This window comes from Mesocricetus auratus, unplaced genomic scaffold (genome assembly GCF_017639785.1).
Source record: "Mesocricetus auratus isolate SY011 unplaced genomic scaffold, BCM_Maur_2.0 Super-Scaffold_2245, whole genome shotgun sequence".
NCBI classification, from domain to species: Eukaryota; Metazoa; Chordata; class Mammalia; order Rodentia; family Cricetidae; genus Mesocricetus; species Mesocricetus auratus.
The window spans coordinates 8,899,923-8,906,291 of NW_024429180.1; the positions used below are offsets into that span (position 1 = coordinate 8,899,923).

Below are 6,369 nucleotides of genomic sequence, written 5' to 3' on the forward strand. Positions count from 1 at the left end.
GTAACTGTTTACTGGATTAGATGGATTTGGTGCCACAGGTCATAGTCTAATGCAAATTCTCAAAAAACTTCTGCGTTAGTAAACATGTAAATATGTTCTTGACGTTTAAATAGCCTCAAGCATCTGAATGTATGATCTGAAGTGAAACATGAGTTTTCAAGAATAAGGATTAGTACATACATATACTTTTTTTTTGGACAGCCACTATTGAGGCATTGGTAACCATTTACTTTTAATGTTTTCACTGTCTACATACAAATGGGAAAAAAAACAATATCCTAATCTCAACTCTTTAGCTTTTCCTTCTCCTTCATACTACAATCACCAGACAGCTCCTTTTTCTCTCTGACTTTCTTTAGGGTGACGTCAGAGGCCTTACACAGTAGCCCAAACTGAAATGGATCTGACTGGATAACGAGGGTGGCCTCCATCGCACGGCAGTCCCGTGCCTCAGCCTTCTGAGTGTTAGGTCACAGGTAGGCGCCACTACAGGCCGACGCTCGGCAGTTCTGGCTGGAGCAGTATTTCACTCCCAGAGAAAAGCCGTCTGCGTTCCTAAACTGCAGCACACACGTTAGAGAACACCTACTGCCCTCTCTCTGTTCACCTCTTCGTCTCTCTTGCCAGGGCTTGTACTTTGCAAGGACAGGAGCCTCGGCAATCCTTCGTCACCTTTTATGACAATGTGTGCACGGTACCCACGTGGTAAGCACCTACCAATGAAGTTGAACGGAAACTTTTCAGTAAAAGGGAAGCAACTGCATTTCGCGTTGCTAGCATACTGGGATGTCTACTGCCTGTTAATGCTCCACGGCATATTTAAAACAAAAAACACGCATTAGTATTATTTATTATTAATTTTATTAATTATTTATTATTAATAAAGGTACAGTGCTGCTTGAAGATTCATTATGCAAAAAACAACAACAGTAGAGCAGTGGCCAAGATAAATACAGTAACCTGTCGCCTAAGGAGCCTCCATTACAGAGAGGTGAAGACGGCAAATCAAGAGATAAATACGCAACAAAATAAGCAAATATATAAGCAGAAGATATGCAAAAGTAGCGAAACATAGCAATATATATTATTGCATGTATACAACAAATAAGGCTTTTGAAGGCTCTGGCGGCCTATACACTAAATTTGGAGTGAGATGGAGAAGATTAACAGGGCCACTGCCCAAGAATGACATGCAGATGTGTGAAGACTTACCCATTTTTAAGTCTTTTATGACACGCACACATATATACACGCACAAGCACACACACATACACAAAAGCAGAAGACCAATATGATAAGGGTTCCAGGTAGGCTTTGAGGAGATGAAATTGACATGTGATCTGAATGAAGAGGATCACCAATCTATCCCTGAGGCTAGACCTTCCCTGTAGAGGGCAATGACATAAAGTTATGAAGCAGAAGTTTGGCTGGTGTGTTTCAAGAAACTGAGTAAGGCTAACGTGAGTGAGTGACAGAAACTAGCTGGTGTTGGCCGTTTGGCTGCAGAAGAGACTTGGTTTAGATAGTTAAGGACCTTGTAATACCTGGCAAGGACTTGGATGTTATTGAAGTTAGAAAGTCCTTGTCCTGGAGTAACAGTGATGGGGGGAAATACGAGGGGTCAGTTGTAGTTAGTATCTGAGTTCCGGCTTCCAGAGTGTGCTGGTGGAAATCGTATAAAGAACAAAGAGTCGATACAAGGATGATTCTGAGGATGTTCATTGTCCCTTGAGTTGACTAAGAAATGAGAGTCCCAAAGCAGACATGGACACAGGGAGGCTTTCCTCTTAAGATGACAAGGGTTTCAGCAAGTGTGCATGCTGGTAGAAATGGTGGCAGAAACCCTGGGCTGTGTGTTGACTGGGTGAGCGGGATGTGGTGCCACACGAGACCTTCCTCAGAAAGGTCTCCCTGTGCTCCAGGCATAAACCATCAAGAGTTATGGATCTAGAAAGGGATAGATTTCGTTGAGTATGTGCCCAGTACTGGCATAGTCCTGTACTCAGACCTTTATGCCAGGACAGCCAGCTCCCTAATAATGGCATGGAGACTTATTATTAATTATAAAAGCTTAACTGATAACTCAGGCTTGTTACTAACCAGCTCTTACAACCTAAATTAACCCATTTTTATCAATCTACTTTTTGTCTTGTGGCTGTATTACCTTTACTTTGTACTGTCCATACTGCTTCCTCTCCTGGAAGGCAACTCTCCCTGTCTTCTTCAGTGTCCTGTGTGCTTGAAAATCCTGCCTGGCCATTGGCCATGCAGCTTTTATTAAATCAATCATAATGACACATCTTCATAGGGTACAAAAAGTTTACTCCACAGCATATATCCTATTGCTGAAGATAGCATTTTTTGAGAGTCACAGGCCATAGAGAAATCAAGCTATTCCCATTGGATAGTTTTCACGCTACCAAAACATGCTGTGTACTCCAGTGAAGGGAAAAGAAAACAGTCAACAATAGTATTCAGTTGTGAACCCGGCAAGCTACAATAACCATGGGTCTGGCAAGACATGCTCATTGGAGCAATTGTGGCACAGATGCTTTGGGAGTAACCAACTGCTTAGGTTTAAGGACCACTGCACAGGACAGAACTCATTCTTTCTATTGTTAGTGGTCCCAGAACCCATGACCAGTAGGCCATAGGTCCTCAGGGAGAACTTATTGCTACTGTTCTGCTGATTGGACACAGCAGTGAATTGTTCTCTTAATGCGTACCATTATATTTATAAATTAACACATCTCTCAACTGCAGTAGATGGTAATCAATACAGAGATTCCCTACCTGGTCAAAATTCAGAAATGAACAAGCTAGTGTTCAGTCCCAAATGGGACACATATATCCCATCTCCCATCCCTTGACACTCAGGAATCATTGTGGAAAATGGGGGCAGAAGCACCTTAAGAGCCAGAGGTAGTGGGTAGTGGATGTTTACACTAAAACACAGTTTTCTAAATGTGACAGGGTCACTGGCCATACGACATCATAGTGACGGTGACTGCTTACACAAGACATGAGCTAGATCAAGGCAGGCCAAGTTCCAGTATGGAGAGGGGAGGACTAATGATATCCCATCTCTATCTGAGGAGCTACTGACAACTGATGAATGCTTGGGGAGGGACAGGCCTTTTTCTTTAGATGCAGCCCCAGATAGGCTGGCCATGATCTAGCGGATGAGCTTATATGCACATACCAGCAGTGCTGAGTGGACTCAGGGGGGAGGGGGAGGAAGGTACATGAAGTTGGAAAGGAAAAGCAGAGGTTAGGTTTGTTCAAATTACATTATATCCATGCATGGAATTATCAAGCAATATAAATATTTGCAGCAAATTGTGGATATGAAGCTGGGAGCAAGTGATATTTTCTTTGATTTGCTTTTGTGTCGTCAGTGAATCAGCAAATCTGTCACTGTGTGCTATTTCAGGAGACCGCAGGAAGATGAAAAGCAGTCACTGCCTGGAATCAAAAAGACTGGGAATTGAACTCTGAGGCCTCCCCTTAGTAGCTGTACAGTTCTGAAGAAATTAGCTAAATCACCGAGTGTCACTTAGAAGAAAGGAAAAAGAAATCATTATTTATGAGTTAGGCAGTTATACACTTGTGACAAAAGTTTACACAAACTTTTCCTTAATCTTTATAATATATATTTGAAACAAGTATACAGTAAAGTGTTACACATGTCCTATGTTATAATATTTCCCATCCTTACTTGGCTTATTCTTTTTATAGTATACTACTCTCTCTTTAAAGACTTTAGTATTATTTTTTTCTACGAAAGTCTATACCCATTCTGGACCCGGCTTTCCAGCTTCAGGAAAATGTTGCAAAGTCTTTGCCTCTGCAGACTCCTTCTGCGTCTCTGCTTAGCACATGGTGCTGGAACCAGACTCTGCCAGACTCAGTCTGTTAGCTTGGAGTCATGTTTACCTACCCCAGTTATGGGAAGCTGCTGGGCCAAGCAGCAGCAGGCGTTTCTACCTGGTTTCCTGTTGAGTAGCGTGCCAGCTGCTCATAGGCCCTACACTTGAATGTATGTGTCTCCACATTGGATGACAAATGTGATAGGTTTTCTTTCGACCACCAGCTCCCGAATAATGGCATTAAGACTTTATTAATTACGAGAGCTTGGCCTTAGCTTAGGCTTGTCCCCAATTAGCTCTTAAATTAACCCATTTATATTATCTATGCTCTGTCACGTGGCTCGTTAGTTCTTTAGTACAGTACCTCTGACTTCTTCTGCATCTTGCTGGTAAATCAATCCTCTGTGCCCCCAGAGTCTTCACTGAGTTCCCATCTCTCTCCAGAAATCCTGTGTTCTCCTCCCTAGCTATTGGCCACCCAGCTCTTCATTAAACCAATCAGGAGGTGCCTTAGGCAGGTTAGTTAAAACAGCAACACATCTTCACACAGTGTGATCAGATATCCCATAACAGTAAAGTGGACTTGAAAGAACTGTAAAAATCTTGGCGAATGTTATGCATGCAAGTATAGCCATAGTGAAACACTGCCTGGAGAGGCCACCCCTAGGACCCATGCTTTTAAATACCAACACTAAATTCGCTCATTGATAAAATCCAGGGGCCTGCCAGGCCTTGTAAGGAATGCCTGAGACTATCTAGAACAGCTCTAGGTTCCAAGTGTGTGTCACTGGCAGGCAGAACGGCCTTTGACATGCATGCTTTGTGACAGTCGTGGGGCCTGCATGGCTTTGTGCTAGGACCTCGTCATACATGTTGCGGGTGTATTGCTTGGTGTTCTTGCTGAACTGCTAGCAGTGGGCGTGTGTGCGTCTCTGACTCTCTACTCCTTCTTCCTATTGGTTTGCCTCTCCAGCCTTGATATGGGGGAGGATGTATTATAGGAGAGAAGAATAAATCTAAAAAATTATGCTCTAGTATAGAAGCCTTGCCTTATCCCTGGCATTACAGTACAGCAGTGCCTCTTATCCCTGGCTTCATTTTATGTTGTCTTAACAACCCATGGTCAACAGTTAGAAAGTCCCAGGAATAAATAATCCATAGCTTTTGAATTATCTCCAATTCTGAGTAGGGTGACTAATTCTGGCACCATTCTGTTCTGTCTTGCCCTGCTTATAGGCTTTTGTCCATTCTTACCCGGCATCTAAATCTTGGCCATCTCGTGGCATTATCACCAGATCACTCTCCTTCTTGATGTTGCTCCTCTCTCTAACTCCCTCCGCCACCACCCCCTCAGTGGTCTTTTGGTCTTGCTTATTTCATTCATGAAGAAACTGAAGTCAGGACTGGGGATGTAGCTCAGTCACAGAGTTGCCCAGCACTTGGGGAGCCCTGGATTTGATCTCCAGGGGCACATTTTACCAGATTAGTGGTCCGTGTCTGTAACCCCGCACTCAGGAGGTAGAGGGAGGAGTTCTGAAGTTCAAGCTCAACCTGAGCCATCTATAAAGAAACAGACACACACACTCACACACACACATACTCACATACTCACACACACACATACTGACTCACACACTCACACATGCGCACGCACACACACACACACACACACACACACACACACACACACACGATGAAATCCATCACAGAGAGTCTGGAAGATCCTAGAGTTCTAATACTGAGTCTATGATAAAGGGCTTGAGAGAGACCAAGACTGAAACAGACACGGAGAGACACACAGAGAAAGAGAGACAGAGAGACAGGGACACAGAAAGACAAAGACAGAGAGACTAAGGAAGAATTCTCATAGAGATGTAGTTCCTCTTTTCTTTCGATGCCAGAGCGATGTGGGGAAGAAGCCTAGAGCAAGACCTCTTGATTCAGCTCTGTGATTTTCCCGCTGGACTGACTGTCCAGAGTTCTCACAAAAGTTTTGGTTCTCCTTCCCTCTGTTTCCAACCCTACCTCTCCATCCTTGCTGCCCTTACTCCTTGTCACAGGCCGTTTAGTATGGGTGAACCCGGTCCCACTTCCCCACAAACGGGGCCAGGCTCATTTCCTTCCTCCTGGATGTCTTCTCCCGTCCCTATCCCTTCATATGTGCCGTGTTTATCCTGGCTGGCCGGCCCTGCCTTTGCACACCCCTCCTGTCTCTGTACTTGCTCCGCTGTCCATCTTTCAGTGCCCATCAAACAGATGATGATGACGACTAATCTCGGCTGTCAGCTTGGCACTCCTGGGAAGAGAGACAATGGCCCCGTGGACTTGTCCATAGGGAGTTTTCTGGTTTGCTAATTGATGCAGGAGGGTCTTAGCTCACTGAGAGCAGCGTCATCCCGGGACAGGCGGACCTGGGCTGTGTAAGAGAGACAGACAGCTGTGTGCAAGCCCGAGAAGAAGCCAGGAAGTGATTCTTTAAGCTTCTGCCGCGAGGCTCTAC

At 44.4% G+C, this 6,369-nt stretch overlaps 1 non-coding gene across 1 annotated transcript; it reads left to right on the top strand.

Annotated features, from left to right (window-relative positions):
- Positions 1-1,117: 1,117 nt before the first annotated feature.
- Positions 1,118-1,220, top strand: LOC121138786. The gene has a single exon (XR_005875651.1). It is a non-coding gene; the product is annotated as a U6 spliceosomal RNA (small nuclear RNA).
- Positions 1,221-6,369: the final 5,149 nt, after the last annotated feature.